Source organism: Pseudorasbora parva, chromosome 2, assembly GCF_024679245.1.
Source record: "Pseudorasbora parva isolate DD20220531a chromosome 2, ASM2467924v1, whole genome shotgun sequence".
NCBI classification, from domain to species: domain Eukaryota; kingdom Metazoa; phylum Chordata; class Actinopteri; order Cypriniformes; family Gobionidae; genus Pseudorasbora; species Pseudorasbora parva.
In genome coordinates this window covers 46,376,876-46,398,766 of record NC_090173.1, presented here as the reverse complement: position 1 = coordinate 46,398,766, position 21,891 = coordinate 46,376,876, and the positions used below count along the sequence as shown (strand labels likewise).

Here is a 21,891-nt window from a genome sequence, read left to right as displayed (position 1 = left end):
ACGTGGCCTACCACTTCATGGCTGAGTTGCTGTTGTACCCAATTGCTTCCACTTTGTTATAATACCACTAACAGTTGACCGTGGAATATTTAGTAGTGAGGAAATTTTTATGAATGGACTTATTGCACAGGTGGCAACCAATCACGGTAGTGTTGTCACGATACCAAAATTATGACTTCGATACGATATCAGACTAAAATATCGATATATCGATACTAAATCGATACCACAGTAAAAAAATAAATAAATAAATAAGATAAGATGCTTAATATGACAACAGAACTTATTATTCATTGTTATTTTTTACTAAAAATTCATGTGGCCAGCATGTTCCTTAGGGTTGGGCATCATTTTGATTTGAACAATTATTGATCAATTGATCAATTACTATTAAAATTATCTCACAAATTTTTGCCATCTCAATGTATTTTTTACAATGGGGTAATTGTGTTGCAGTAGCTTACACACAGCACAAGAAAGCTTGATTTCGAATGGTAAATTGAATTTAAAAAGACGAGTAAAAAATAATAAAATAAGAACAAATAAACAGATTACAAACAATAGCACAAATAAATGCAATAGAATAGAAGATAAAAATTAAATAGACTGCTTTATTTTTTCAGGTAGGTCTAACATTCAGATAAGAAACTGAATTAAAAAAAATGCATAGTAATTACATTTAAAACAACATTGGATAATGTTCTTTGTAAAAAATTCAATAGCGTACAGATGAAAATATTAAAGTTACACAAGTTGATCAGTCAAGAGCAGTGTGATCGTTTGTCTTTTTGTAGTTTGAATAACAAATGACTGCGGTCCCTTTAAGACTAACAGACGCATGGATCTTAAACACTGTTCCTGTTACTCGTTCTTCCTGAACGGTTTGCGACTGTGTTTACGTTAATACTCTTCCAGATGTGCACTGATAATTCTTTGAGTGTATTTGACCAATAATATGCTGGAAAAGGAAGCAAATTTTTGCACTTGTATCATGTCAGAGGCGGCTTTATTAGGGTAGGCTATGTGTGTGCGCTTCAGATGTGGAGCACGAAATCTGCGGGGATTAGTAGAATTAATTTATGTGCAATCCCGCGCGAAATTCAGACCGATCACACACTAACACTAACACACTGTCATGAGGAAAAAGTTCAGCAGAACGCGCGTTCGCCGTGCTCAGAGGTTAACCGGGCTGAGTGAGAATATGCCGGTGTGTGTCAGCTCGCTTTCAGTCGGAGAGGAGAGCGCAGCTAATATCGATACTGTAAAAACTGAGAATCGTATTGTTTCAGATATTCCAGTATCGATATATATCGAAATATCGATATTTTTGACAACACTAAATCACGGTACCTCGCTTGAATTCACTGAGCTCCCGAGAGCGTAAGAGCATCTGCATGCCTAGGTGCTTATTCTTATACAACTGTGGCCATGGAAGTTACTGGAACACCTGAATTCAATGATTTGGAGAGGTGTCCCAATACTTTTGGCATATTAATGCATATTACAATATGATGATGAACAATATGCCTTTCTTCACTGACGTTGTTTCTAAAGATACTGATTTTTAGAAGGCAAACTGCAATAGCGAACAGGAACATGGTTTGTGTAACTGTGTCGGCTGTTTGATAACGTAGTCAAGCAAAAGGTTAATCACTGTTATGTGTCTGACATTGCAGAGTGTAGGAAACTTTAAATACCTTTTCTTTATTATTAGAGTAACAAGCTTTATCAAATGGTTGTATATTATTACTTACATAATGTTAAGGCCGTAACCATGTCTTGAACATTTTGGGGGACCAAAATTTTCATCTTGTTTTGGGGAATTTAAAAAAAAAACTTTTTAAAGGAATGAATATAATTGGACCCACTTTAAATTAGGTGGCCTTACTATGAACTAACATTTTCATTAATAGTTTGATACAATCCACTTATTGTGTACATACACGTTTTAATATTATACTTATATTTTTGAAAATACCCGCATGTAATTACATATGTAACTTCTGTAGTTGCATTTATAATTACACTGTTGTTACACGGTTACATTTATAATTACACTTCCCTTATACCTAACTTTACCCTCAAACCCATACCACCACACCTGTGTCCCTAACCTACCCATATCCCACCTCAATATCAGCAAAAGTGTTTGGCAAGTATATCAGATGACTATATATGTGAATATATATTTTTGCCAATGTTGAGTAGTTTGCGTCACTGGACACTGAAATTCGGGGTAATACTCAGAACTTTGAGGAAATAATTAAATGTGACTGAGCTTTCCTAAGGTGCTTTTTGTATTTCATTTATCAATATAATTCCACAGAATCATGAATCTTTCAGCTCTGCGTCTTTGTTTACATGGCGGCTGGCCAAAGGGACAAGGTTTTCTTGCACGTTGAATAGTTTTCCTCTCACGTGTACCTGCTGACCTGCTTTCATCCCTGGCCGCACCCAGATTTTGATTTGTTAATAATTCAACTCAAAGTCTTATCTACATTTCACAACAACAACCGTGTTCTCAAGCCAAAAAAAAGAGACAGGTTAAACAGTTTCTGTGAACCATAAACGCTATCAGGTGAAGCCATGAGGAAATAAGCCAAGTGTAGCATTATGTTTGCGAAACACACGTGACTATGACACAGAAGAATGAGGGGAAACACACCATAACATTATCTCATCATTTACCATAACAGATCATATTATCCGTCTCTGTTGAATTACTAGTTTACACATGTAAACACTTCACGTGTTGTGTGTCAGTGTAGTGTTACATTAACTACTGTTAACTAAAAAACAAAACTGCTGGCGTCTGGGTGAAAACCTAATTGTGATCTTGGTTTATAACAAACTCAGTTAATAAACAAACATGCCTCAGTTTTAAAAGCCAGAATGATATAATAGAATTCAGACAGTTAAATAAGTTCTCAGTTTTGTCAAAACCTGCAGACTCCTGTGTAAATATTTTAAAATAAATAATGTGCCTCATAATCTTTAAGCAAAATAACTTCCCCCTCCCTCTTGCAGCTCATCTCTTCTCTGATGATGAGCTTACTGGCGCGAGGGCGGGACAACCCTTCACTCACATGACCAATCAATCAATCAATCAATCGATTCCCAATGGACAATCAAGTCCTGCCCTAGATTGTTTCTTGTTAGAGAAACCGTTTCATTCGGATACATGTCACAATAGGGGAAAGAAGTATTTAAACTTCCAATTCATGCAAACATTAAAAAAAAAAAAAGAAAAAAAAAAAAAAAGAAAAAAAAAGAAAACGTCCTGTGTAAAGTGCACTAAACGTATAGCCTAAACACATGAACTCACTTCTATCACAGTAGACGGACTGCATTGTTAAAGAGAGATTGTCATGAAATGTTACAATAGATTCCCATCAAATTGCGGGAAAAGGGAAAAATCACCCACAGTTTTTAAACACAAGATTCAGAGACAACATTCAAGATTTTGTATGTACGGTGATTCCATTATGCAGTGTGCTTTCTTTGTAAAGACAGGGGCACCACTGATTATAGCTGTAGATTATCTAATAAGTTATTGTTTGTCTCACAACTACCAAACAAAGGTGTGGCAACATTACGATACTAAACCAAAAATCCATTTTCTCCATATTTTAAACATATTACTGCTTTTGTTTATGGATATTTGCATATGTATCAACGTATCAACGTGAGGTCAAACAACCTCACAATAAAGCCTGGTAACCTCATTTCACTCCAGAGAGCAGAAAGGGAGAGGGAAAGACCTTGAGGTTATATTAATGGCTTCCGTCCGGCTCTGCCCAACAGTCAGAGGTGTCGGCTTACATGGCCAGCCCTCGTTTACAAGCCAAACAGCTTCCTCCGCCCTTAATTCAAACACCTGAGGGAGGGACACGGCTTAAGCCGTCCCCATGTGACAGCGAGTTCACATGCACCGAGAAGAAACGTGTTACTGTAACACCTTGTCGGAGGCCAGAACGGTTATGTAAAGACTTGACGGCTTCGAACACTGCCAAGGGCACTGCAGGGAGGGGCAGTGGGAATAGAGGTGCTATGTGTGTCGGGATGGGGGTTGGGAAGCAGGAATGCATCAGGTGTTGTAGAGACGGCATTTTCACACTGGGCCATGCATGCAACTGTTACTTTGGGGGTTTTAACTTTTTAAGGAAAGCAGGAAAGTTTCTAATTAGATCTGAAACGTATAAGAAATACATATAATGTATATTAGTGCTGTAAATGTTAACGCAATTTCCATTTTTTTCCATTTTAACGTGTTCATCCTTAGGCTAGCATTAGAATATATGATCTGATATGATGTTCGGTTACACACACACGACACACACACACACACGACACCCACGACACACAGAAAGTGCCTTAAACAAACAATGACACAAAGAATTATGCCAAAATGTCCGTTTGGTTGAGGAGTATCCTCCTGAGAGCAGTCTTGAGTTAAATAACATCTTAAATAAACATAAATAGTTGTGAGAAAATAGGACGCGTGACAGCGCATCAGATCCGCGCCATGTTCGGTCTGTTTGTCATTAATGTTAATCAAAGAACAAAGGTAAGAGAAAATTACTCACTGCTCTTGACTAAACAACTGTTGTAGGTTTAATAAGGATTAATATAAATTTAATTTCAAATTTATGCAGTGCAAACTGTTTAAAGGTCCCGTTCTTTGCGTTTTTTCGAAGCTTTGATTATGTTTACAGTGTGCAATATAACATGAGTTCATGTTTCGCGTGTAGTATTTTTCGCACAATTTACTTATCTGTACAGCGCTGTTTCCTCTGTCCTAAAAACGGCCTGATGATTTCCTTGTTCTATGAAGTCCCTCCTTCAGAAACACGTAACGAGTTCTGATTGGGCCAGTGCTTCCCGTGTTGTGATTGGACAGCAGCTTAGCGCACTTTGCCCGGAAAGGTCCCGCCTCTTACCATAACGGGGAGATGCAAGCGCTGAATGCAAGAATAGAGAGCAACGAGACAACGCCCCCTATTTTGCGTGCTCTTGTGGGTGGAGGGTTAGTCAACAAACGGTTCTAGTGACGTCATTCCTGCAAGGAAGTGCAGCGGTGTAGTCCAAACCGGCCGTTCGCTGTAGGCTTTGAAAGGGAACTTCTGTTAAATAAAATATCTCGCTTGGCATTGAACTTTGAGCTTTATAATTTTAAAGGTATTATATATGCTCCAACAGCAACATTTCACACTAACTAAAATTTGAAAGATGGAATCGCGAAGAACGGGACCTTTAATAACTTAAAAGCAGCCTATATCTCTGGTAAGGGCACTGATAAACATTTATTATGGGATTATGTTAGAATTGCTTTAAGCTTACTTTATTCAAAAGTAGCTTTTTAAGCCTATTAAATGTTTTTTAAAAAAAAAAGTATAGCTTTCAATTACACTGCAATAGTGAATGGCTATAATTAATGCTTAAAACTGGGGGGGGGGTCAATTTTATAGAGACATCAGTATTAGTATCAGTTATACTGGCATTCATTCATAAAAAAAGATGCCTTTACAACTATTTAAAATATGCTGTCTATGTTTTTGCTACATTAATTTAGAGATTAACTGTGAAAGTATTACATTAAAAACATAAAAATGTTAGTGTATTTAAGTGTGAATAATCACAGAACATTTTTGTGATTAATCGAGTACATTTTTGGCAGCACTTGGAACATGTCATACGCAAATGGGGAAGTATTAAGTTTGAAATCAAATTTAAGATTTTTGCTATAAATTACAGATATGGAATCTACAGAGTAATTCTCATTTTTCTCTGTTATTTTCCTTTATTTCCAGAATCAATCATAGGCTCGTTGTTACGTACTAGAGCACGTACGCACATGCGCACTTTAAATCTCTTAAACTAAAAGAGGGAAATGACATTTGTATGTATTCGAATTAAAAGATAGATTGTACTGTATGCCAGCTTGCTTATTTTCTTCAAGATAAGTATTAATTAAGTCCACAGGTCATGCAAACAACAAACTTTGCTTCTAACCACAGGTCGAGAGCTGTTGTTCCAGTCACTCAACTGTGCGATGCTGTTTGCGAATGTTTGTTGGAAGATGGTTAGGGGAAACACTGACTTGTTGAACTATGTTGATAACGACATAATTTTCGATTAAAGTTGGCCAACAATGCTTTTGGGAAGTGCACCCCTGGTCTAATGAATCACGTTTTCTTTCACGTCACGTTGATGGCCGGATGTGTATGCGTCGCTTACCTGGGGAACACATGGTACCAGGATGCACTATGGGAAGAAGGCAAGTCAACATATCATATTTATTTAAATTGTCCATTTTTTGAGTGGTGGTTACATTGATTGCAACTGAGGATTAAGACTAAGAGGGAGAAAAAGAAATGGAAATCTGGAAGATACTAAATAAAGGTGATTATTTGTTTTATGTCTGTCCAGACCGGCATGAGCAGCAGGAGATGTGACTCATTTGGTGGATGCAAATTACAGAGACTGCATCATCCCACAAGGGAGATTCCATTTATTTTTGTACTGTGTGGAAACAATAGTACATTGGGAACAAATGTAGCATTTTATTCCCAATCATGTGGTTAGCAGAGGAACAAGGTTGCTTAGTTAGGTCAGACAAATCTACGCAGACAAGACAAGTAACTACATGACATTTTGACCGTGACCTACATAATTAAATACCACGCACTATACTCACTTCAACTAAAAATAAAACACTTAACATCTCAAGCATGATTCATGTGAAGAAAAAAATCTAACCGAAATGGATTTAGAGTAGCTTCGTCTTATTCCATTTCAAATAAATACTCTGTTATCACCGTTTCCCTAAATATTAGGCAGCAAAAACTTTGGCCCCACTTTATATTGGGTGGCCTTATTTACTATGTACTTACATCAAAAATAAAGTACAATGTTCTAATTGTGTTTATATTGTATTGCAAAACTCTTTGCTGATATTAAGGTTGGATACGGGTAACGTTAGAGACAGGGGTGGGGGGGTGGATAAGAGTAGGTTAGGTGTAAGGGAAGTGTCAGTGTGATTATAAATGTAACTACAGAAATTAGAGATGTAATTACCTGCAGGTATTACAGTGTAAAAACATGTACACAGTAAGTGCATTGTATCAAATTATTAATTAAAATGTTAGTACATAGTTGTTAAGGCCACCTAATATAAAGTGGGTCCAAAATTGTTTTAAAAATGGATAAGAAGAACTATTATTAACTGAACACCAAGTAACAAAATTAGCATATTAGAATTACTTTTGACCATAGTGTATTGTAAACATGCTTTTTAATCCAAATTTATTTACAAATCGAAGGCAAATCAATCAGGAGGTCAAATAAATCCCTGCAGGTAAGTCACGTTCACTGCTGAGAAACTAGGTTGAGATGACTAAAGCATTGATAAAAAAAAAAAAAAGCACAGAGTAAAGAAGAAGGTGTGCTGATGGAGAGAGGCAGATAAACAAGGGCCACCACGTGAAGGGAGAGTGTGTGCTGTCTTCAGGCCATGTGCTGCTAGCAAGCGTGTAAGTGAGAGAGCGGCCAGTGTAAGCAAATGACTCATCCTGAAGGAGCCCCTCCACACATGCTCATGGTAAACGAAAGCACGGAAAACACATTAAGCCATCATCCAAATGAGAGAATAGCAAGGATAGAAGTGGAAAGAAAACAAGAGTGTTTTTCAACCTCTTTTTTCCAAAGAGGGATAGAAATAGCATGCACACACAGCAGCTGAGCTCCAAAGCTATACGATGATCTGGGCACTAGGCGAAAGTTTAGCATGACCCTAAGATGTAGCAGCAATGCTAGTGAGGCTCCTTAATAAAAGTTGTGTTCATTGTTATAGCTTGTATTCACTTGTAAAAAGTAAGTCTGCTTATAAGTATCGCACTTATCGGCATGAAATTGAAATTGTGATAGTGTTTTTATTCTAACCTAGAAATCTAGACGCACCCTAGCGGCAGCAAATTTAATTTGCCCGCAAGTGTGGTCTAGCAACTCTCAATTCCTATCTGAGCTGTATTCCTCAGAATCTGGACGGCCCAATCACATCGTGTATAGAGTCGGCGGGCGGGGCCATAATGACGACGGCCGAGTTGTGTTTGCGTGCTTCTAGTAAACACAGAAACTGGCGAACGGCGGTCTTTCGAATCAGCTCTGCCCGCGCCTCCGGAAGACTTGGAGTTAAGCTTTTCTCTGAGAAAAGAACAAAGAGCGGCACTGAAGTCATTCTTAAAAAGGGAAGATGTGTTCGTAGTTTAGCCGACCGGATATGGCGAATGTTTAATCAGTCAGCGAGCTCTGCTTCACCTTCGTTGCTCTGGTTGGTGTAGTGCTATCCTATCGCGTGCAGAGGGAGTTTGAAAGACAACCGTTTATCCCGCCCCTCGGATTGAGCCCTGTCTATGGTGAGTTTCCAGACCAAACATCTTGATGTGGGTCTGGCTTGTCAGGCTAGTTTTATTCCATATTATGAAATAAATCCGAGTGAAACGACTTCTCAAACAAGAGAAAATGCAAGCCGGGACATGATACTGTCCATGGGGAATTAATCAGCTGGTTGGATGGTTGTTTGTTATTGGTGGATCCCATGTGAGTGAAAGGTCGTCTCGTCCTCAGGACAGAAAACACGTCATCAGAGAATAGATGTTAGAGGGAAGGGAAGTTATTTTATTATTTTTAGTAGTTTTTTAAGTTATTTTATTCTTTTAAAAAAAAGATTTCACCCACTCACTCATATATAAGTCACAAAGGCGAAGAAAAGACTATCGCAATTTGCGTTTCTTGCCAACTTAAAGGCATCTTTTGACTAAACTTCCTTTTTAATCTGTTTGGTAAATTGCATTGATTTTGCATACGCATCTTGTTGTAGGGGAATATTTGCCTGTTACTCCAAACAGAACAGCTCAAGCTCAGCAGGAGATCATTGGCTGGCCTTTGTTTCATCATTCGAGAGATTCAGAGGACTTTAAATCTGACAAGACATCTCAAGGACATATATCCTGTCTTTCAGCCATCGAATTGTTGATTTGGCGGCGTATCTTCATCTTGAAATATGAGCCATATTCCCATTTTAACTTCCTTGCTGCAGGTTTTACTTTTGCTACTAATTTGTATCATCCATCTTCCCCTCTATGCTGACAAGAGCTTCAGACCCAGTGGATAAAAATAAAAAAAACTCCCACAACCGGGAGCAAACCCTATATATTTGGTTTTCATCAGAACTGCAGCTGTTTACATTAGCCAAAATGCTAATCTGATTACAGCAACTTTTGCAACATTGGCAAGTACAATTGATTACAGAGGTCAGTAACATTGTTGAGCACCACTGGCACGTGACAGTGTAAACACCGGCACATGAGCAACAAGACTGAGAGGATATTATGTTGATATACATTATATCCTGATAATGTAATATAAGTCACAACATAAAATCAGAATCAGAATGAGCATAATTGGCCCTTCAATATTGAAGAGTGTCACTTTAATGCACTATAAATATAGACAATATATGTTAAAGCTGTCAATAGTTTAAAAAAATTATAATCAGGATTATTCGCATTTATCGCAAAATTAAGCATACACCATTAATCTTACTGACCATGATAATGTTGTCATTATTCGCTATATCCAGCAAAATAAACCATTAGATAGACAACACTTTTCTGCAAGCTTTTATTCCAAGGTACATTTATGTCATATATATGAGAAATCAATGTTAAGCGGTCTCATTTTCCAGAGCTGTAATTATAAGGGATGTAACGTTAAAAACAAAACTGTCAGTTCGGTAAGCATCTTGGTTTTGAAGTCACTGTTCGGTACAGGTTCTTATTGCTTTTTATTTATTTTTATTAAACAGTGGTTTACTGAACAAATTGTGTCTGTCCTTAAATGAATCCAATTATAAAAGTTTCTTCAAGATAATGCTGTAAACTATATTGGGAGCCCTTACTTGCACATTACTATAATATTAAATACACTATTAGCCAGCTAATAATAAGTGCAGCTATTTATTTTTTAGATAATCAATACTTAAATAACACATCGTATGCAAACATGTAAACTTCACATAAGGCATTATTTTCATTAACTTCTAAAATATATACATTTATGTTTTTACTCCAATCTGTTGTTGAAATATAAACATTTATACACAGTGGGTGCCATTTTCATGACAAATTAATTTAAACATATATTAAATAATCAAGACATTACTAACATGTTAAGTAGAATATAATTATTTAGGCTAATTTAGTGCATATATTTAGTGAAAGAGTTAATTTCTCTAGTGAACTAACATCTGTCTGACTACTGAGGTAAGTCTCTTCTGAGACTTCTGTTTTACTGACGTCTTTCCGCCGTTGAAACACTGATTGAGTGATTACACAGCATATAATTTGTGTTGTAATGTAAAATGTTAACTGCTAAATATTGCATTCTGTACTGTTAAATTCCTCAAAAATTCCTGTTAAATGCTATGGTGCAAAAGTATTTAATGAGACATGTAGGTGTGTTTCTATGTAACAGCATGACTAAGTGTATGCGTGTGTGCGCTTGCACGTACACTTCCTTAAACGCATTCATGCAGCCACGTGTTTGTGTCTGCGCGTGCTTCATTATGAAAAGCAATTGCTTTCTCAAAATGGAAAGTGTTTCAGGTAAGAAATCAAAACGTAGATTACAGGAAAAGTTTGAGATTTGAAATTAATATCTGACATTCTATCAAAGCTCAAGTCTCTCAAAGTCAGATAAAGTCAATATGAAAATCTTTATGACCATCTTAAAACCACCATATTCCCTTGAAATATTTAGGGGCCAAGCACCGAAGGTGCGGAGGCACCTATTGAAACCGTTGTCGCACTTTCTTCTTCCGCCATGGAGGTCTATGGCAGCCCAGTGTCGACAAAAAGTTATGGAATTCAAGTTGATTCGTCAAATCGTTTCCGTTAAATGCGCAAACAAATTTCACGTAGCGCTTGCGAAAACAGACGTATGGCTGTATCTCCGCAACGCTTTATCGTATTCAGACCAAACTTGTTACATGTCAGCACAAGCATGTCTTGAGGCAACCTGCCGCGCTTCGGTGCAGCACCACCTACTGGCCCGGAGATAGGAAATGGCTATTTTTGCTTTTTTTTTTGCTGAACCATTTGTCCAAAAATCACAAAAGTGGTCTCGTCAGATTCAAGACGTCATGCCGAGTCGACTGATATCCAATTTTACCATGTCGGCCATTTTGGCTGTCGCCCATCTTGAATTATGTGCCAAAATGCTGCATTTTATGAACGCATGAATGGATCGTTATGGGTCATCATCACGATGCCCTGAAGTAGCCTGAGAAGTTTCAAAACAGCACCCCCTAGTGAAGTTTTTTTTTTAAAAAGGGCTTATAACTTTGGGTGTGGTTGACTTATTTTCACGGGACTCATCTCTTTAGACTCCTGAATCGTTGCCGAGTCCAACGATACCACACTTGCCAGGTTTCGGCGTATGGTTTGTGCACCGTTGTAATTTAGCGCAGAGTCCTGCACGGGTCCATTTTTGGAGACCCGCCCCCGCCCGTACCCGCAAGGTTTAGCACCAGATCCGACCCGTGAAAATATCAAAATTAAATCCGCACCCGCCCAGACCCGTTAATATTTGGCCCGTTACCCGACCCGTGCCCGCGATAAATCACACACGCTAAAACATTCAAATTAAAACATGCTTTATTTTTTATCCTACACCTCTCTCAACATCAACAGTGTCATGAATGGGCTAATGAAACAGGCAAAAGTGCCTTTAAAGACTCATTGTCAACAATTTCATATAGCTACTCCACTCACCAACTTTACTTTTACTTCATCCATTGCTACTCCTGCAACGCTCGCTCCATCTGCGCTACGAGAGGCATCAACAAAAGTTTCAATGTCGCAGTGGTGGTGACGTGATGGGTCAAATGGCATATCGTTGTTGCGTGTGTGTGTAATGGTAATTCGGACATAGAAATTGTAATAGCCTACAATGTGTTCGATGGGGGAAGAAGGAGGCGGGAACCGGCGAACATTTAAAAGACTTTAACCAAACAAAACGAAAGTAACGTGGGCAGCCCTCATGGACATCTGCCAAGCGCACACACATAAAACGTAAACGCAACTCAAAGTCAAATCCAGGTCTGGTGATCTCTCGTCCTTATATGCTTCCGAGCTCCCTCAGAGGACTCGAGACCGGTTTGGCTCGCAGGTGACGCTCATTCACAATCACGCCCTGGTCTCGCTCGCTCGCTCCCTCGTTCACTTTGCCACAGAAATATTGCACATATTTTTCATCCGGCCATCCGCGCTACTACCCGCCCGCACAGAGTTAATTATCCGCCCGCATCCCCGCCCGTGAATTTTATAAATGTCGCAATCCACCCGTTTTAGCCACTTTTATGCGGGTACCCCTGTTGCAGGTCTCTGATTTAGCGCTTTAAGAAAATTAGTTCCGATCGAGACGAAACCAGCGTCAGAAGTTCGGAAACATAGGTCGCTAAACACAGTCATGTGGACAAATCTCAAAATTTTGATAGTAAGGGGTAGTAAAATCCAATCAAAGTCAGGCGTCAGGCTGAAACCCTATTGGAACTGTTCATTTCCCCATAATGCATCATTTTCCAGGTAAAACTGCTCGGGCAGACCAAACCGTAAGTCGTAGAGACTTGAAACTTTCAGGGCTGGTAGTACTCACAACAACTGCAGACGTCACCAAAGCCCGCCCCAATCGGCCTGACGGGGGCGCTACAGCAATCAAAATTACGAAACGGCGACCAAAAGTATGAAACGGCTCATAACTCCTCAACCGTAAGGCGTAGCCTCGAGTGTCTTATATCGCTGGAATCCCTTCGGGCGGCAATTTCGAGATATTTTAGGTTTTTTGTAAAACCTACTTTTGCAAATTACTCCCAGCTTATTTGACTGATCGGAACCAAGCCACTGCAGAAATGTTCTCTGGAGAGAGACTATCAATAATTATCAAAAAAAAAAAAAAAAAACATTTTGATTCATGATCGCTAAGGGGAGCCAAAATGTTTGATGTGACCGGGACCTTATTTAATAAAAAGGCTATAACTTGTGAACAGAACGAGATATTTCCACCAAATTAAGGTCACATGTGAGTGAGATCAGTGAGATGAAAATCGCAAAAAAAATCGCAACGATTGATCACTTGGTGGCACTATAAGAGGGGAAAAACACATGAAACTGGCAATATACGCCAGTGTCCTCATAGACTATGATGGAGCCCAGGATAAAGACAATGAATGCCCATTTTCATCTGACTAATGTTTGGGACATTAGTCAGATGAAAATGGGCATTCATTGTCTTTGTTCGTTTTGACGAGAACGAGCCTGTAATGAGCAATGCGCAGCGAAGCGGACTGGTGAGGCTCATGATAAAACTACATTTAGTTTTGTTTTCTCCACAGCGACTGTACAGCCGAATAACATTTTGTTGCAATATTTTCATGTTTAACACTTTGAAGCTGCTTTGAAACAATCATCATTGTAAAAGCGCTATAGGCTATAAATAAAGTTGTCTTGACTCCGCTCAATAATCCACGAGTGCGCGCTCATGAACCGCTCACCGGTAAACTGATGTTTGCTCAAATCCAGCTCAGACATTTATCTGTAGCTTACTTTGTTGTTGCCATTAAACAATGTGTTTTTTCCTTCATATTTATGTTTAAATATTATAATATTATTTTTACATTTCATCTGATTATGATGAGTGAAAAGATGCAAGTGGGTCAGAAATGATTTTGGTGGTTATATTTAGTTTAATATTGTTGTGGCAAATTCTAAGTTCTAACTTGTCTCTAATTCTTTAAAGAAAAATCTATCAGAGTCGAAGTTCCAGGTCTCAGAAGAATTAACTTTATTGCCGGGATAACAACAAAGTGAGATGCAGCTGTTCATCTGACCATCTCATCCTCAGCTCACACTTTTATACAGTTCTAGCTCAAGGTTCCATGGCAGGTGCCTTTACTCCCTACACTTTTACTACAGTTGTTCTATTCATAAACTTATCTAGTCTTCTTTGTAATGGTGGCCGACTGCCACTAGTTTCTCTTTCTCATCCATTAGGCACCATTCTTTTTACAGTCAACTCATGGTTTTTCCACAATTATATAAATACAATGTATCATATTTGTCTGTGGGCCTTCCCCGCCTTCCCAGTACATGACAGTTTCCCAGCGCTTCTCACCCATTCTCCCTTGAAACTAATGTAACAACTCCTGTTTCTCACACTTTGATGTTTCTTACAAGCGGCAGACCATGGTTTCTTGGTGCCCAGCTGAGGCCAGCTTATACTGCAGCTAAGGCCTAGTGAGGCCTACTAAGGCCTAATAAAAATGAATTTCTTCTACAATATTAAGTTTTGTTTTGTAGAAAGCATTTATTTCGTTTTGTTTAAATTGTATCTTAATTTTAAAAAAGGTTTCTTAGAACATTCCCTGGATTTAATAAATAAAAAGCAAATAGCAGACTATAATCGTGAGATGAAGTCCTGGGAGTGATCGCTTTCATTGCTCATGAACTGGAGCGCACGTCTCATAAATAAACCGAAAATCAGCAGCCTATACTTGCCCTCACAGACATGAGAAATATGCGTATAGAAAGCTTGAAATGTCCACTTTTAAACGAAATGATTTGAAGATATTTAATTAAGCAAAGTGCAGTGTTAACGCGAGCAGCTCTTGACACAGAGCGTTTCTGTTTATAATGCTGCGCTCCATCACTGCTCGAGCTGTGAGTTTAACAAGCATTTTTACACTAATCCTGACTTGTGCAACTTTGTAGCCTACACATTTGTTTCTTAGTTGTTGTATTAGTTCTTACTTTGCTAAATATGTATATATAGTTTCTGATTATAGCATAGCTTTCTGCCCACCCAATTAGACTAGTAAAGTAGGCTAATGATAAAAAAAAAAAAAAAAAAAAAAACGCTTGATCACGGGCCCGGCCCTACCCGACCCGAGGATAGTGCAGGGAAATCTCAGACCGACCCGGCCCGCGGGTCGGTTCGGGTCAGGTTCGGGCAGAGAATCTAAACTCTATCCTGAGGTCCCAAAAAGTAAAAAATACAAAACTACATTAAAGCTGCAAGAGGAATGAAAGGGTCCTCGCAACTGTGCCACCACTACCTTGTGGTTGTAGGAACACAGATCACGGTGGGCAATATGCATTTAAGTATATAAAAATAGGAGGATATCAATCATTTGTATTTGCCAAACTTCCTGCTACTGGGCTGTACTCTGATCAGAGGGTGGACCTGTGCCAGGACATGACCAATGCATCCCTGAAATGTCAGAAGAGAGTGTGTCAAATAAACTCTGACCTGTAAATGCAGAGTCGAAAAGACATCCTTATAAACCTGTCTCCGGCATGACAACTCCAATCTATCAAATAATCTTACGAATATCTATTTACCTAATATGACTTCTGAACTGTAATGTTGCCAGTTTAAAAGGTAAAAAATATTCATACACTGTTATACGCAAAATAATAATTATACACTGTTTGTTTGTCGTCCAGAGGAGAACTGGCACCCCGACTGAGCCTGGTTTCTCCCAAGATTTTTTCTCCTGAAGGAATTTTGGTTCCTTGCCACCATTGTCTTTGGCTTGGCTTGCTCAGTTGGGGACACCAAAATTTCAACTATATTACCGATCTGCCCGCATTGACACTACATGATAATTGAAATTAGCTGGATAACATCACCGTTTTCAACAGAGCAGTACAAAATCTGTTGCATTATTTTCCTGTTAACACTGTGAAGCTGCTTTGAAACTGGACTTGTTAAAAGCGCTATATAAATAAAGGCCACTTGACTTGACCAGCTAGTGGCACTATGAATAACTAAAATTTTGCCGAAACATCAGACTTTGTCAGGATACCACGGACACGACGTTCAACAAAACTCAAGATCTTTGAAATTTAACATCACTAAGGCTATTACCTATTAGACTGACCAAATATGATGTTGTTTTGGTTCAATCTTAATGAGCAGTTAATCACAGTTTACTCTTGCCCACAGGTGACAATATAACTGACATAATATGTATATTGACATGTAAACCACCATCAGTGCTCGGGCCCTTATTAAATCAACAACAATAAAATGAAACATACATATCCCATTAAATGTCCCTTCCTTTTAAAACTCATTTTACTTCTTAAAATATGTAATATCTAATAGTAGTTCATTACATATTTTCATTCTGATCAAGATGAAACCAGCATTAGAAGTTCAGAAACATAGGTCGATAGCTATACACTAATGCCCAAATATTGATAGTAAGGGGTAGTAAAATCCAATCAAAGTCAGGTGTCAGTCCTTTTTACGTGTTTTTTCATACAACTGTTTATAACTCCAAAACAAAATGAGATATTTTCACCAAACTCGACACATATGTATGGGCTCACTCTGAGGACATATAAAAAAATGGTGGGATTCTGCCTCTTGGTGGCGCTATAATAAAACAAAACATGAAATTCCCATTGACTTCAATGCAGTATTAGGGTATAAAATGCTTATGCTATACTTTACGAATGAATTAGTGTATAATTACAAAACTCAGTATGTGTCTACTTCTCCCTACCCTGAAGGTACTCAACAAGTTTTTGGGCAGCGCCACCTTGTGGTCAAAACTTCTAATAAAGTGTACAAAAATGCTAATAACTTTTTATTCAATTAATGTATTGTAATGAGACTGGTCATAATACATTCATTGGCTCCTGCCGAGAACATAGATACCAATTTTGTCCATATTTAACGAACCTCTCTGCCCTTTATCTTGTTATTAGTTAAAAACATACTTTTTCAAACTCATCCTAGACCGTTTGTCCAATTTCGACCAAAATGTAATTGTATCGTCTTCAGACCATGTGAACAAATAATTATGGATTTTGTGTTGATAGACAAAACAGTTGTCATATACCACAACAACACAGTTGACCTATGATGCAAAAAAATACTCTTGAGACTATCTCTGCAATGGTTTGACATAACACCAAACTTTGCATGTGTCATTGCCACCTCAGTCTGACTACACTACATCAGTTTCGTAATAGTGCCACCTATTGGTTGAAAGTGATAAACCATTAAATCATTATTATTGACTGTATTTAAAATTGTACTGCTATTTTGCCTAAATCAACTAATAGGTCCTTAATGGCTCATTATTGCAGTTGGTTTGAGACTTCTAGCCATGCTGGCATTTCTTGTCTTCTTTGCGCTTGGCCCTGATAATGGCTGCTTGCAGCTATGTTTTTCTTTATAGTTCCTTTCCGAACAGTTCCAGAAATGAGGTGGTAAATCAAACATGGATTAAAATGAAGTCAATCCCTTCTATTCTGAATGATAATTATGACAAACAGTCAATAAAAATGAGTTAAAATTATTTTGAATGGTCACAAACAATGTTTTTAGTTATTTAATTATATTTTGTCCTCCCAAAAACCTAATACAAATAATCAACAGTTTGTGGTCAGTCATTAAAAAAAAAAAACATTCTAGACATTTATAATATTACAAAAGATTTTGATTTCAAATAAATGTGGTTCTTTTGAGTTTTATATTCATCAAAAAATCCTGAAAAAAATAAGTTTTTATGGTTTCCACAAAATATTTTCAGAATAAAAACTGTTTTCAACACTGATAATCAGAAATGTGTCTTGAGCAGCAAATCATCATATCAGAATTTCAGATTTCTGAAGGATCATGTGACTGCGTAATGATGCTGGAAATTCAGCTTTGACATCACATTAATAAATTGCACAGTATATTCAAATAGAAAAGTTATTTGTAATTGTAATAATATTTCATAATATTATATATTTTAGTAATTTAGTATTATAATTTTTGATTCAATAAATACAGCCTTGGTGAGCATTAGAGACTTCTTTTAAAAGCCTTTTTTTTTTGACCCCATCACTTTTGAACAGCAGTGTTGTAGTCACATCCTTCAACTGTGTGGTTATTTACAACACCTTTTGTTAAACCGATAGTTTAAATGAGTTTACACATCAGTAATGACAATCAAAATATTATGTTTAGATTGTAACTTGTGATACTGAAGCGTAGTTAATTTAACACCCTGTCTACACTGCACATTAAAGCTAGAACACCCTCATGTTGATCATTCTAGTTTTGTCACTTTGCACATTTTCAGTGTAGATGGTGTCAGGCGGCTGGGTCTGATTAATCGCAGAGCGCTCCGTATACACTGTCCGCTCCCACGCTGCGGCCTGCTGAGGGCCTGTCTGGGCCGGGCATGTTAAACTGACTCAGGACCTGCTCTTGTCTGGCTCAGGGCCTTAACTGAAAACCCCACAGACCTGCCAGAGAGTGAGTCAGGCTTTTCCACCACCCAAACACACTGAACATGATGGAATGCAGCTCTACTCTATGTATCTTTATGTTCGACACTTTGACATTCTTTCTTTGGTTTAAAAGCAATCTCCTCACCTCTGCCATAAAACTGCTAAATTTCACTGACACAAGACATTATTTCAGCACAAAGTGAGCAGCACACGTGTCAATATAGAGAGCAACCTAGATCAAAATTTCACATAACTTGATGATGGTAACAAGTTTCTAATATGGTTGTGCTTTTTCTACCATCTAGTGGCCAAAATGCTAAATTTCATTTACAATACTTTTCAAAGACTTAAAGAGCACAGTTTTTTGTTTGTGTTCCTTTCAAATATTATGTTTATTCTGTTGTTTTATGTCAACGTATAACAGGTACACTAAACACTTTGCACTGGAACGATACCACCATAAAAAAAATAATATTATTATGTAATATTTTTCAGGTTTATTTAAATAAATAATTGACCCAGTTACATTTGATACTGACAGTCATTTCACTCAGCCAGTCACCTGTCGCCACCTGTTGACTTGATGGTGAAACTGCAGAAAGAGTCGCTTCAAATGGAAGATGGCATTCCTGGTCAAATCAAATGCTAAATCAAATGCAACTAGAAAAATCATTTATTTAGAAAGAGTAAGAAACCTGAACATGTTCATTTTATGGTGGAAAGTGCAAAGTGACATAAAACATCACTTTGAGTCTGTCACACATTGAAATTTCTTAGATTTTTGCATAACTATGGGAAACCCTTTCTGCAACTAAGGATTAAAAATCCAACATTTACATCCATCTCACTCACCTTCACTTCACTCGTCAATCCTGCCTTTTTCCATCCTCCTCCACTGTCTTTATTTGACCTGACAGCGTTCAAACAAATACATAGATAGCACTATCATTTGACCGTTCCTTAAAAACTAGCAAGGTCTGTAAGCACTAATATGTGTTTTACTACTTACATTTGTCTTTGGCACTTTAACCATGAAAAGCCTGACGTGTCCATCATTCACTTTAACCTAAAATACTCGCTCCTCCTAACTGACTAATTATACGTCCACGCTACGCTCGAGATGACTTAACAAGCTTTCAATAAACAACTAGTAAACGACATATGGTTTTGCTGCAATTTATTATAATAAATGACTGATTCTCATCTCGCTAATTCGCTTTGAAAAATGCTTCGAGACATTCAAACGGAGCAGTGAACGCCACGAGAGCTTTCAGTCAGGCAGGCCCTTGTCAATCACTAGAGATCACGTGGTAATCAATCACGTCTTACACCCACCGGCTTGCTGTTTTTTTTTTTTTTTTTTGGTTGTTGTTGTTGTTGTTGTTGTTTTGTATAGCATTTTTTGTTTGACATTTTGTCTGTTTTCTAAAACTTGGAAACAAATGTAATCACTGCACTTCTTGGCATAAGCAGCCCTTAAGCCACACATAAAAAAGTCATGCTTTGGTTAATCGTATGCTAATTATTATAACATTTAAGTCATAATTATAACAAAAACAATCTAAATTATGATATAAAAGGCATGTTTACAAAAAAGTCCAAATTATAAGTCATAATTACTCGAAATTGACATAAAATCCGAAATTATGAGGTGAATTTTTAAGTTCAACATCATACATTAAATTTTTATATTTCATTATTTCGACTTAGCACTTTATTTTTCGCTCATAATTTGACTTTTTTGTTTTAAAAATTACGATTATGATTTACCGAAGCATGCAAATATGAGTGATTATTGATATTAGATTCTTTTTGGGTATATCTAGTAGGGCTAGCATGCTAACTGACTAAAACTTGACCGCTACACTGTAAAAAATTATTTAGAAAAAAAGTTACCTGGTTGCCTTAAAATTTTGAGTTAATACAATAAACATTTTTTGAGATTCAACAACCTTTATTAAAATATTATTCAAAGATTTTGTAAGCATATTGGATAATTGTGTGTGTTTTATTTCTGATGACGCAGTGAAACATGCCAAATAGTGCTATTTTCATGATTTATCAAATTTTTTATGTGGTTCAGATACAAAAATATTTTGACTTTCTATTTATTAAACAAATTTCCTTCATTGTATCAACAATATTTTTTAATTTCAATAAACTCAAAATTTAAGGCAACCAGGTTACTTACTTTTATAAGTTAAACCAACAAAAAACAACACATTTTTGTACAGTGTATATTTGAGATGTAAATAAGTATGAGTATTAGTCTAGAAATGAGAAATCACAAGAGGTTTTTAAAACAAGTTACTAGGAGGTTAAAGCTAGAACATTTTAAGTCCACGGGCCAAAATTACGGGTTCAGAATCACTGAAAATGTCAAACTGCGTTAGAAACCCAACACTTTCAGGTTTCTGCTTAATAATTTGTTACATTTATATAGTGCTTTTTCTGGGTCCACAAAGTGCTTTACATTTTGAAGGGGGGAATCCTCAACCACCACCAATGTGCAGCATCCACATGGACAATGCGACGGCAGCCATATTGCACCAGAACACCCACCGCACACCAGCGGATTGGTGGAGAGGAGGCCGAGCGATTAAGCCAATCAGGATAGGGGGATGATTAGGAGGAAGATGATAGATAGAGGCCAGTGGGCAAATTTGGCCAGGATGCCCGGGGTTACACCCCTACTCTTTTTCCAAAGGACATGCTGGGATTTTTAATGAGCACAGAGGGTCAGAACCTCAGATTAACGTCTCCAAAGGACAGTGATCTCTGACAGTATAGTGTCCCCATCACTATACTGGGGTGTTAGGATCCACACAGACCACAGAGGGAGCACCCCAAACTAATATTTGTAATTTATAGCTCATTATAAGGCTGTTTAGGTGCCTATCACCATACCAGTCCCATACCACAATGTTCAAGTGACTTTCTTGTGTGAGAAACCTTTAGGTTTATTTAGACACTCATGTTCACAATGATTCTCTTTACATAACAGCAAATACACATCAATCTGTGCATAACCGTCTGTCATCTGTTATTTACTTGGAGTTTTACAGAAATGATTCAAGTACATCAGTGAAATGTTGCAGCGTTCAGAATACAATGTGTGAAAAATAAAATTAAAATCACTATAATAAACATAAAATAATATAAAATAATACAATAAAATAACTGAAACAATGAAATTATTAAAATAACTATGATGTATATTGCATTATATATAAAATTTACAACATTAACATAAATATTGTAGAACTAAAATATCTAGATTTCAAATAGAGTGATATTATAATTTATTCTGTTAATTTTACTTAACAAGAGCTTGTATAAGTCTGTGAAAGTAGACTGATTGTGGAAAGTCAAGTTACTGAAATCTGTGCATTTAAAGGAGGATAATAAAATGTAGTGTAGAAATATATCAGCATAATGTTCACCAATGCATATTCCCAACCGCATATAATGATATATCAGAAATAATACAGCTCTTTTAAAAATGGATTCATCAAATGACATGTGAATTTTGTCACATGTA

At 37.3% G+C, this 21,891-nt stretch overlaps 1 protein-coding gene and 1 long non-coding RNA gene across 4 annotated transcripts in view; both read right to left on the bottom strand.

Annotated features, from left to right (window-relative positions):
* LOC137045576 (uncharacterized) overlaps window positions 1-19,624 on the bottom strand; it is a 36,173-nt gene extending 16,549 nt beyond the window's left edge. The window contains exons 1-3 of one of the 2 annotated variants that reach the window (XR_010898810.1): window positions 19,360-19,624; window positions 19,203-19,260; window positions 18,843-18,979 (exon numbers count right to left, since the gene is read on the bottom strand). This is a non-coding gene — a long non-coding RNA (uncharacterized lncRNA). Of the gene's footprint in view, window positions 1-18,842; window positions 18,980-19,202; window positions 19,261-19,359 lie in introns of those variants that run through there. The other variant, XR_010898813.1, reaches the window with a different exon arrangement.
* A 1,847-nt stretch (window positions 19,625-21,471) lies between these two features.
* The window catches only part of LOC137054798 (ral guanine nucleotide dissociation stimulator-like 1), a 20,312-nt gene continuing 19,892 nt past the window's right edge, over window positions 21,472-21,891 (bottom strand). For both annotated transcript variants that reach the window (XM_067429035.1, XM_067429036.1), the window contains one exon: window positions 21,472-21,891. This exon is cut by the window's right edge and continues 1,203 nt beyond it. The gene's annotated coding sequence lies outside the window, so the exon portion shown is untranslated.